The sequence below is a fragment of the Marmota flaviventris genome, chromosome 2 (assembly GCF_047511675.1).
Source record: "Marmota flaviventris isolate mMarFla1 chromosome 2, mMarFla1.hap1, whole genome shotgun sequence".
Classification (NCBI taxonomy): domain Eukaryota; kingdom Metazoa; phylum Chordata; class Mammalia; order Rodentia; family Sciuridae; genus Marmota; species Marmota flaviventris.
In genome coordinates this window covers 59,698,421-59,711,338 of record NC_092499.1, presented here as the reverse complement: position 1 = coordinate 59,711,338, position 12,918 = coordinate 59,698,421, and positions in this window count along the sequence as shown.

The following is a 12,918-nucleotide window of genomic DNA, read 5'->3' as shown; positions in this document are numbered from 1 at the left end:
ATCAAGAAGTGACATGGAACAATTTTGAAAGAATCAAAAGCCCTGCATTGCAGCTGAAATCAAGAAAGGAATCCTCATATGCCATTTCTGACTGTAGAAAACTAATAATAGGAGAAAATCTCGAGATGAAATTAGAATTGCATCAGAAATATAGCAAAGGGAAACAAACCATTAAAACAACACCCACATGTATCATGCCAATTTTTGAAAGGTCAAGAATTCTCAAGAAGGAAAATTAGATAGTAAAATGCCCCATGTTTTGAAAATTTGCACCCTTGCTCATTGCTAATGAATCCACAGATGCTACATATATTTTTTACTGTATTTTCTGAACTTAGATAAAAGGACAAATGAAAGTGACAACTTGAAATTAAATCACTGATAGCAATGAGAAATGCAACTTTTCAGTATCAAGCTTTTTAAAAATATTTACTAAATAAGTTGTCACATTATTTTCTACCTTGCATCTACCTTGCATTTTGAAGCTGAATCTGTTATCAAATTAAGTGCATATTCATCAAATAAGAATAGAATAAGTGTATGTATTAAGATAAAACATAAATTAAAAAATCATTTGTTAGATCAAAGTTAGCAATTCCTACTGTATTTTCCTTGTGCTCTTCTAAATTCATATATATAATGTCAATAGCACAAAAATATGAAAGTACTAATATTCATATTATTCAATATTTTTACATACAATATCAAAAGTATCACATCTGTGCTGATATTGTCATACTTTCATTTTCTATCATATTTTGATTTATAAAAGCAGATGAGTTCATAACTTTTTCCAAAATTTATTTTAAAATATAGGAGATTTAAATATATACATTTTACTACTTTCATAATTTTAAGTCTTAAATAAATATTCAATAATTTATAACTTAATATGTTGTTCTTGAAGTTATTTTTTCTGCTGCTGGAGAAAGTAGAAATTCTAAATCTGTCACCCTGTATACAGAAAATAAAATGTTAGCAAATGTAGATCTAAAAAATAAACATTTACTTGGGAATTATTTTCAGTGATTATACAATGGCAAATGATCCAAATTAGGGCGAATCAATAAATTTTTAAACATTTGTCAAATGTATGAAATAATACATTAAAAAATAAATAGGTATATTTTTAAAATAATACACATACAAAGTCATTCATTTACTGCCTAAGACTGAACTCTCAGTTGTGTGTAAAGGACTTAAGTCATAAAGTTGAATAACAAAGTCTTGCTAACCTTTTATAATTCCTTACAGAAATGTTTGTGTACATAAAGTTCCTTTTCAATATTTTTCATCCCTACTTTCCTAAATATAGGTAATAAATTTTATTTTATTAGAACATTATACTAATATAGTAACATCATGGTAGTAAATATCAAAACAGACTATGAAAAAGAACATTTCAAGAAAAAAAAAAGTAAAACTTATTTGGGAATAAACTGGTTTTCCCTCTTCCTCATTATATCTCCACTTTCCTGCTGTTCTTGCTTTCTATACTTTTTCAAGAACAGAACCTGCCACACATCCAGGAAGGGTAGCTGCTAAACAAACTGACAAAGGCTAACAATTGGGGTTACTTGACAGGTGAGCACTATAGAGTGATTGGCCCTCTGAAGAACTTTAATAAAGAAATTTGCTCTGAACTCTGTAGTAGCACATTTGTCTCATCATTGTCTTGTAAAGGGAGAGAGTCTGTCCATTAGACTGTCACTTAAAGTTACCAGGAACATTTTGTATGATAGCTATGTCATCTTCCATACTTCTTAGGCTCAACTAAATTTAAAGTAGGACAAAACCAAGAGAAGGGGAATTCAGGAGCACTGGTAGAACCCAAGGAAAGGAATACATGAAAAGTATGTAAAAGATAAAGATGATGTTTGCAATTATATTTCCTATAAATTTTATTTGTATACAAATCATCTCATTTGTCATTTGAGCACTATCAATTGAGGTGGTTAACAAGTATGTTCAAAATCATGGTCACATAAGTAGAAGTAATTTTTTAAACATCTTTATACAATGTCTGAGATCCTTAATGGATGTGTGAAAATTGAATATTTATAAATGGACTCATACTTTACGATTGTCATATATTAGAGTTGAAAAAATTTTTTCCATTTATTATTCTGTCAACAGCACTGTTTGCATTATTCTTTAATCTTGAACTCTGAAAATATTTTTTTCTCCAGGCTACTAGTACCTAGTAATTTTCAAGCAAATATTTCATTTCAGAGCTTCTTATATAAAGGTATTGTTTTTGTAAGGCATCAAGTGAATATTAAATTCATAAATTAATCTTTTTATTTTGGAATTATGTATACTGAGTTCTATTTTTACAAGACAATGTACTTGTAACTGAGCATGAGAGTTTAATAAAAATTCTTCCTTGTGACTCGTGAAATATTTCCTGAAAAATACAAAGAAGCTTTAGTATGATAAATACAAAAGATTGACAACTAATATGAAGTTATTAAACAATTTGTCAGAGAATATAAAAGCCATAGTAACAACAATAGTGTACTCTTGATACTAACTCAAATACCAAGGAGTATGATTAGCTGTAATTTTGCCTTCTGGTATTATTTTCTAAGCATAAGCTATGTAAAGTCAAAATGCTTCCATTATTTAAATGAGTAAAGTGTACAAATGCACTCTAGGGTTTATATACTATTAAACATGTAGTATAATTAAAAACTAGCAAATTTTAATATGTAAAATACTTTTTTTATTGGTTGTTCAAAACATTACAAAGCTCTTGACATATCGTATTTCATACATTAGATTCAAGTGGGTTATGAACTCCCATTTTTACCCCAATTACAGATTGCAGAATCACATCGGTTACACATCCACATTTTTGCATGATACCATGTTAGTGACTGCTGTATTCTGCTATCTTTCCTATCCTCTATTATCCCCCCTCCCCTCCCCTCCCATCTTCTCTCTCTACCCCATCTACTACAATTCATTTCTCTCCTTGTTTTTTTCCCCATTCCCCTCACAACCTCTTATATGTAATTTTGTATAACAAGAGGGTCTCCTTCCATTTCCATGCAATTTCCCTTTTCTCTCCCTTTCCCTCCCACCTCATATCTCTGTTTAATGTTAGTATTTTCCTCCTGCTCTTCCTCCCTGCTGTTCTTAGTTGCTGTCTTTATATCAAAGAAGACATTTGGCATTTGTTTTTTAGGGATTGGCTAGCTTCACTTAGCGTAATCTGCTCTAGTGCCATCCATTTCCCTGCAAATTCCATGATTTTGTCATTTTTTAGTGCTGAGTAATACTCCGTTGTGTATAAATGCCACATTTTTTTTTTATCCATTCATCTATTGAAGGGCATCTGGGTTGGTTCCACAGTCTAGCTATTGTGAATTGTGCTGCTATGAACATGGATGTGGCAGTATCCCTGTAGTATGCTCTTTTAAGGTCTTCAGGGAATAGTCTGAGAAGGGCAATAACTGGGTCAAATGGTGGTTCCATTCCCAGCTTTCCCAGGAATCTCCATACTGCTTTCCAAATTGGCCGCATCAATTTGCAGACCCACCAGCAATGTATAAGAGTACCCATTTCCCCACATCCTCGCCAGCACTTGTTGTTGTTTGACTTCATAATGGCTGCCAATCTTACTGGAGTGAGATGGTATCTTAGGGTGGTTTTGATTTGCATTTCTCTGACTGCTAGAGATGGTGAGCATTTTTTCATGTACTTGTTGATTGATTGTATGTCCTCCTCTGAGAAGTGTCTGTTCAGGTCCTTGGCCCATTTGTTGATTGGGTTATTTGTTTTCTTATTGTTTAATTTTTTGAGTTCTTTGTATACTCTGGATATTAGGGCTCTATCTGAAGTGTGAGGAGTAAAAATTTGTTCCCAGGATGTAGGCTCCCTATTTAGCTCTCTTATTGTTTCTCTTGCTGAGAAAAAACTTTTTAGTTTGAGTAAGTCCCATTTGTTGATTCTAGTTATTAACTCTTGTGCTATGGGTGTCCTATTAAGGAATTTGGAGCCCGACCCAACAATATGTAGATCGGAGCCAACTTTTTCTTCTATCAGGCGCAGAGTCTCTGATTTGATATCAAGCTCTTTGATCCATTAAAGCATATCAAAAAAATAGTGCACTGTGATCAAGTAGGATTCATCCCTGGGATGCAAGGCTGGTTCAATATACAGAAATCAATAAATGTTATTCACCACATCAATAGACTTAAAGATAAGAACCACACGATCATCTCGATAGATGCAGAAAAAGCATTTGACAAAGTGCAACATCCCTTTATGTTCAAAATACTAGAAAAACTAGGGATAACAGGATCTTACCTCAACATTGTAAAAGCTATTTATGCTAAACCTCAGGCTAGCATTATTCTGAATGGAGAAAAACTGAAGGCATTCCCTCTAAAATCTGGAACAAGACAGGGATGCCCTCTATCACCACTTCTCTTCAATATAGTTCTCGAAACACTGGCCAGAGCAATTAGACAGACGAAAGAAATTAAAGGCATAAAAATAGGAAAAGAAGAACTTAAATTATCACTATTTGCGGATGATATGATACTATATCTAACAGACCCAAAAAGGTCTACAAAGAAATTACTAGAGTTAATAAATGAATTCAGCAAAGTGGCAGGATATAAAATCAACACACATAAATCAAAGGCATTCCTGTATATCAGCGACAAATCTTCTGAAATGGAAATGAGGACAACCTCCCCATTCATAATATCCTCAACAAAAATAAAATACTTGGGAATCAACCTAACAAAAGAGGTGAAAGATTTATACAATGAAAACTACAGAACCCTAAAGAGAGAAATAGAAGAAGACCTTAGAAGATGGAAAAATATACCCTGTTCATGGATAGGAAGAACTAACATCATCAAAATGGCAATATTACCCAAAGATCTCTATAGGTTCAATGCAATGCCAATCAAAATCCCAAGGGCATTTCTTGTAGAAATAGATAAAGCAATCATGAAATTCATATGGAAAAACAAAAGACCCAGAATAGCAAAAGCAATTCTAAGCAGGAAGTGTGAGTCAGGCGGTATAGCAATACCAGATTTCGAACTATACTATAGAGCAATAGTAACAAAAACAGCATGGTACTGGTACCAAAACAGGCGGGTGGACCAATGGTACAGAATAGAGGACACAGAGACCAATCCACAAAATTACAACTATCTTATATTTGATAAAGGTGCTAAAAGCATGCAATGGAGGAAGAATAGCATCTTCAACAAATGGTGCTGGGAAAAGTGGAAATCCATATGCAACAAAATAAAATTGAATCCCTTTCTCTCACCATGCACAAAAGTTAACTCAAAATGGATCAAAGAGCTTGATATCAAATCAGAGACGCTGTGTCTGATAGAAGAAAAATTTGGCTCCGATCTACATATTGTGGGGTCTGGCTCCAAATTCTTTAATAGGACACCCATAGCACAAGAGTTAATAACAAGAATCAACAAATGGGACTTACTTAAACTAAAAAGTTTTTTCTCAGCAAGAGAAACAATAAGAGAGCTAAATAGGGAGCCTACATCCTGGGAACAAATTTTTACTCCTCACACTTCAGATAGAGCCCTAATATCCAGAGTGTACAAAGAACTCAAAAAATTAAACAATAAGAAAACAAATAACCCAATCAACAATTGGGCCAAGGACCTGAACAGACACTTCTCAGAGGAGGACATACAATCAATCAACAAGTACATGAAAAAATGCTCACCATCTCTAGTAGTCAGAGAAATGCAAATCAAAACCACCCTAAGATACCATCTCACTCCAGTAAGATTGGCAGCCATTATGAAGTCAAACAACAACAAGTGCTGGCAAGGTTGTGGGGAAAAGGGTACACTTGTACATTGCTTGTGGGACTGCAAATTGGTCCAGCCAATGTGGAAAGCAGTATGGAGATTCCTTGGATAGCTGGGAATGGAACCACTATTTGACCCAGCTATTCCCCTTCTTGGACTATTCCCTAAAGACCTTAAAAGAGCGTACTATAGAGATACTGCTACTTCGATGTTCATAGCAACACAATTCACAATAGCTAGACTGTGGAACCAACCTATATGCCCTTCAATAGATGAATGGATAAAAAAATGTGGCATTTATACACAATGGAGTATTGCTCAGCACTAAACAATGACAAAATCATGGCATTTGCATGGAAATGGATGGCACTAGAGCAGATTATGCTAAGTGAAGCTAGCCAATCCCTAAAAAACAAATGCCAAATGTCATCTTTGATATAAGGAGAGCAACTAAGAACAGTAGGGAGGATGAGCATGAGAAGAAGATTAACATTAAACAGGGACGAGAGGTGGGAGGGAAAGGGAGAGAGAAGGGAAATTGCATGGAAATGGAAGGAGAGCCTCATTGTTATACAAAATTACATATAAGAGGAGGTGAAGAGAAAGGGGGAAAAAAACAAGGGAGAGAAATGAAGTACAGTAGATGGGGTAGAGAGAGAAGATGGGAGGGGAGGGGAGGCGAGGGGGGACAGTAGAGAATAGGAAAGACAGCAGAATACAACAGTCACTAGTATGGCAGTATGTAAAAACATGGATGTGTAACTGATGTGATTCTGCAATCTGTATACTGGGGAAAAATGGGAGTTCATAACCCACTTGAATCAAATGTATGAAATATGATATATCAAGAGCTTTGTAATGTTTTGAACAACTAATAAAAAAAAGAAACCTGTCTTAAACTTCTTTTTGTGTCCTTTTTCATAGCAGTCCTTAAATTGTGGTCAGTGTACAGCTGTGGGTCACTGAGACACTTTCTGGGGTCTATGAGATCAAAAGTCTTTTCACAATAATTTTAAGACACCTTGAGTTTTCACAGCGTGGCTCTTTGCAATGATGGCAGAAGAGTAATAGCTGGTGTTGCCTTAGCATACGCAGCAGCAATGGCACCAAACTGTGGTGCTAGTCAGCAGGTCTTCCATGATCTGTACTTGTATCTAAAGAAAAAAATATGCCAGTTTAACTTAAGAATATTTTTATTTTATTCCATTTCTTCTGCTACAACAAAAAAAATCACTGACTGGGTAACTTATAAGTAGTACAAGTCTACTTCTTCCAGTTCTGGATGTTGAGAAGTTCAAGGTCCAAGGCAACAACAGAGTTGGTGTCTGGTGAGATCTGCATTCTGCTTCCAGGATGGTGCTTTTTTCTGCATCCTCTATCAGTAGAAAGGGCCCAAAGAAAGAAGTCTATGTCCTCAAAGGACTCATGAAGACAGGGGAACTTCTTTGAATGGCTCTTCATAAAGTCACCAGTCTCATTCTTAGGTGCTCACCCTTATGACACAATCATCCCCTAAAGCCCCTCTCTTTATATTATTATTCCATTGGTGATTAAGATTGAACATAAGTACACTGATGAGAATTTAGACTATAGCAAGCTTTGACAAGCCAGTAAAAAACTGTTGATCTTATTAAATTTCAGCCCTAGAGTATACATTTTTAAAATATTCTAAGAAATGAAAATAGCAAATACACAGACAGCACTTTTGCTACATATGGAATAAGGTTTTTTTCTTGGGGAAAAGAATTTGTGTGATTGGTACTGGAAAATGAAAAAGTCACCTCTTTTTATTTAATGGAATAATTCTTACTTGACAAAACAACTGATAAACCAAGTAAGGCTATTTATACTTCAGTATTTGGCAGACATTTTCACAAAAATAAACAAAGTGGGCTTTTAACTTCAGGAAAACAATCGACAATATTTTTTTCCAGTGAAAAAAGTCTGAGCATTCAAGTAAAAACTGTTTAGACAATTTCTGTTTTCCAACATGGGCTTGACAACTTCCCAAACTTACTTTTCTGGTAAATTCATTTAAATATTCCTGAGTGTATTTGTTTTTATATTGTGTAATGAATCCATAATATCAAAGGCATTATGTTACAAAATGACACATAGATAAACTGGTGCATGTAAAGTGCAGATAGACGGATGGGTTTAATATAAAAGAGTATGAAAAATTTTATTGATGGAGTTTCAGATTCTGAATTGTAACTAACATTTAGGAAATTAACATTTGATGAGTTTTAATGACATATAAAAAAGACCACCCACAAATATATGTAAAGATTATTAAAATCCATCTCTGGGTACTGCAGTGTAGTACCCCAGAAACAGTACTACATTCACAACACTTTTTTAGCTCTCGGGATATAATGTTGAAGTAGACAGACATGATACCTCGGCTCACCCCATATATGAAAATTATTCCTTGATGTGTTTTTGGAGCCTGGGACAAATAATTATCTGATAATTATTTGATTTTATAAATGCTCTTTTTTCTGGTTAGAAGGTCTCAATTGTTTTGCTGATTTTTCTTTCACTGTTTTCTACCTTTACTTCAAAAACTTACATTCTTTAGGGTACTGTTGTTTTCTTTCTTTCTTTCTTCTTTCTATACTTTCTTTCTTTCTATACTTTCTTTCTGGGTACTTGTTTACTGACATATATTTACCTGCCATCTATGTGCTCATTACTGTAAGCTTCAAAAACTTAAAACTTGAATATCTAATTAGCAGCTTTCCTACCTTGTCTATAAATATCAACAATCCTTCAAAACCAAGATTTGTTAAAACAAAATTCAGTTCTATCCCTACTCTTTGTTCATGATAAAGCCTTCTTTTTAGTAGAACGTTCATTTGGATTGGTGAGCCATATACCTTACTTCAGGCTATTAGGACCCTATTTTGTTATATCAAAACTGAGTAGCCCAGTCTGATTTATATATAATTATGTTTATATATGATATTAATTACTTTATTATCCTACTTTTATGTTGCATTTATTGTAGTTCTATCCTCTTTCATACTTTTATTTTCAAAAAAAAATTGTATTTAAGTGAAATTCATATACCACAAAATTAACTGTTTAAAGAGACAGTACATAGTGTTATGTAATTACTACTGTACTGAAGTCAAAATATTTTCATTACTTCAAAAGGGAGCCCTGTGCCTATTAAGCAATTATTTTCCATTTCCTCCTTCTCCTATCCTCTGAAACTGCTAATCTGCTTGCTGTTTGGGTGGATTTACTTATTCTGTATACTTTATAAAAATATGTAATGCATTAGTTCAGTTACATAATTTTTTTAGGAATCTGTACATGGACAAGTATATCAGTATTTCATGTTTTACTCATTTTCTTTTTGTTTTGCTCATTTTAAAGTAATTTTTCTTACAAAATGCATGGAACTTGAGAAACCTTCATAGAAATCATTAAGATGGCCCCAGGATTTGGTGATAAGGTTTTACCCTTAGAATATAAGTAGTATAAAGCAAACACAATCCCTCATAAAATGGACAATTAAATTGTGTTCATAAATAACTTAAGAGAAGATGTCTCAATCAGTGCTATCAATGCTATTCTTGGGAGATATTGAATCCAACATAAAGGATCAAAATATGTCCTCAGACTAAGGGAAGATGGAATTTACAATTGTATTGTAATCTTGTCTTCAGAAACAAGTGATATGGTGAGCATCATTAATGCATAATGGCAAAGCAGATGGAAAGAATTTGTAAATATTTAGTCAAGATATTCCACAGAAAGAGAAATGTATCTGGCAGACACAGACATTTAACCCATGAGGGAAATCTATGTTGTGAAGAGAAGGAAGTTCATCAGGCTTCTCTGTAGACAGGCTGAAATATCACTTGAGACAATGCAATTCTCTTTGCTCTGATTCTCTGCTCGTCAAGAGAATTTGAAGTGATTTGTTTAGAAGTTTGACACTGGTATGAAGTTCTGTATATAATGGACATGAGTATTTCCATTTAGAAATAGACACACTGGCATTCTGGTATACAAAAGGAGTCTGTTTCACATTGATCAGTCTGTAGCACCTAACAGTTTTTAACATAAAACATGCTCAGTAAATGTGAACTAAATGAACTAATAAGTGGAAAAAACACCTATGATACTTTGTTGTGCTTAATCTTGATGTAGACAGAATAAGCTGAGAAACTATTCTTATTCATATTCTATCTTTTCTCCACTGTAAATCGTTTGAAAACGTGGGTTTTGGGAATGTTTAATTATGTAGTACATTTCTAGGTAGAAAAGAATAAATGAATTAACAAGTTGCCTAGTGTAATTAAAATGAAGAAATAATTCAAATGGGAATTATTATTTGTATAGATTTTGCTATGGTGAACAATCAGTAGAAATGCATGATGTATTTTGTTTTTGTTTTGCCAGTTATTACTATTCAGAGATAGAATACTGACTTCCTAAGAATGACTCAGATTCTCAGTGTATACAAGGACTCTCAACATTCCACTCTGGAAAATATTTTCCACTTGGAGAAATTGCTGATATAATTAACTTTGGAAAGCATGAGATCCCATAGGCTTCCATTTTGATAAGAAATCTCAGGGATAATTGCAAGAGCCATTTTTAATACGATAGATTGCTGATTAGTTTGTTTTTTTCAGGTTACATTTTTATAATTTTTAATTTTAAGAAATTTCTTCTGTATTATACCAATATTGCAACTTGCTCAAAATGCAGCAGGTTTTGTCCTCCAAGGGACCTAACTGCCTTAGTATATAATTCTTATTATTAAATCTTCCTTTTGTGGTGAATCTATTCTATATCAGTCAGTGTTTATTGAAAGTTTTCCTTTTTTCTTACCTTTGTAGTAATTTCAATAAAGACTGCTATTACATCAAGAGTTGATAAAAATAGTTTTATGATCATATTGCTGTTAAGGGTTATGACAGTGTTAAGAGTTATTTTACTTGGATGTCATAGTCAATTAAAGTTAATGCTACTTGCAGTGAATCTGAGGGGATTAAGGAAAAACATGGTCAGGCACAGAATTTTCTACATGTGCAAAGTACTTGATAATATCCTCCAAAATCCAACAAGTACTCCAAAGTACAGCTTCAAAAAGGGCTAGTAACCCTTTCTTAATACTCTTACATTTCATTTTCTAAAAAAATGATCTTAGATTTTCTGCACATCTAAAATATTAAGCAGAACTTTCCTCAATGTAAAAAAACAGAAAAAAACCCAAATTTCAAGAAAATCTCAGCATTAACCCCAAAAGAAATGTTAGAGTTGACCAAAGCTAAGAACTCTTTTCATGACCTATCATAATGTAAGAGGAATTATTTCAAGAATGTAAAACTTTTAGGATCAAAATGTAATTTCTCAGGAAAAAGAAATAATTATCTTTTCCTTCAAGTGAATTTAGTTGGTTCTTTCTTTATGTATGATAGGATGCTGTGTTTCTCTAGAAGAGACCAGTTTGAAGATCCTCCTTTGTTCCTGATTAAACAAGATTGTACAGATGTATTCCAGAGGACTGACTCAGTTTCTAAAATACAGAAATGTTGAGTCTTAGTATTGAAATTTTTATCATCTTTATGCAGGTGAATTTGGAAACTTACTAAGGCTGAGGACTAATATATATCTTTACTATTTTTTGAGTGATTTATAACCATTTATTATTTATGAAATATTTTTAAATTACATGTGTAGATATACACATATACACATATATGTCTACACACACATGCACACACGTTAGAAAATATTTGGTCTTTGGTTTTTCAAGCACAACCAAATGTCCTTGCTCTCCATGATTAGATGAACTCATAAGTTGCGCTCTTTGTTGTATTTAAGTTAGCTTAAGTTACTGAATTGGAACCAAGATATATTTGTAACTAATCAAATGAAAAATAGTTTATTGGGCACAATTCTGTTCATCTATTCCATAAATTTTTACAGATCCTCTCTACCTGAGCCAGATCCTGTTGGGAACAAATACACACATGCTCTACCTTTCTAGGAAGCTTTTAATGTTGCAGCACAGATATATGAAGAGTTGGTGCCACAGAAGGATATACCTGGAAGGACCTAGAATGTCCTCATGAGGAGTAAATGTGTGAGGAAGCACTTGAAATGAAATACATACTTGCTAAAAACCAGGAAACAAAATTATTTCAGGTACATGCAGTAGCTGGGGTCAGGGGAGGGGACGAACAGAGAAGTCTGTGAAGCTTGTGAAAACACAGTGGATTCAGAGATCTGGATGCCGTTGAGAGGAACAGAAGTTTAGAGTTTACATTTTAAGGTAAAGAAGAGAAGAAGAGCCCAAGTAAAACAGGATAAAGGCTATATAATAGAAAGTTGTATAGTCTTCTCAGTGACTGAGAATAGTACTTTATGTTAATATATGAGCCAGCACCACAGAGTTTTAAGTAGTCAATTTGTATGTTTATAAATGTCATTCCCTAGGCATGTGAAGGATGGATTAGTGTAGAGAACCCAGAATTAGTTAGGAAGCTTCTGGTATTGTCCAGAGAAGAGATGATGAATTAAGTATGGGAGTAACACAGAAGGAAGGAAAGAGACAATCAGGATGATGTTTAGCTCAATGTTGAAAACTATACTGAATGCAAAATGCTTTCTTCACTAGTGAGATTTAAATGTACCTCTCACCTTACACTTGTGTGTGCTAAGAATCCTTAAGATTTTGTCTCTTAGCCAATTTTATTATATATTTAATGGTTGGGAGATACATAATACTATGACTCAGTAGCTAGAAAATGCTTGTGATATTTTCTAACCTCCTTTGTGGTCTGAACTTCCATTGATCTCCTTCTGTAGAAATAAAAGATACTACTTTCTTCATAAAATAGCATAGGGTAATGCCAAGGCATTAATAGATGGGCATGGTTTAGAGGAAAGTTAAAGAGATTTTGGTAGAAGGTCAGCATTAGTACTGTGCAGGGAGTGGTAGGAGCTGATATGGTGTGTGAAAAGGGCAGGAAGATAATAATTTGGTAAAAGCAAAGGAGTTATGTAGATGGAATAAATTTTAGGTGATAAGGGATTTATCCTGTATTGTGGAAGATCACAAATGCCTGTAATTCACACA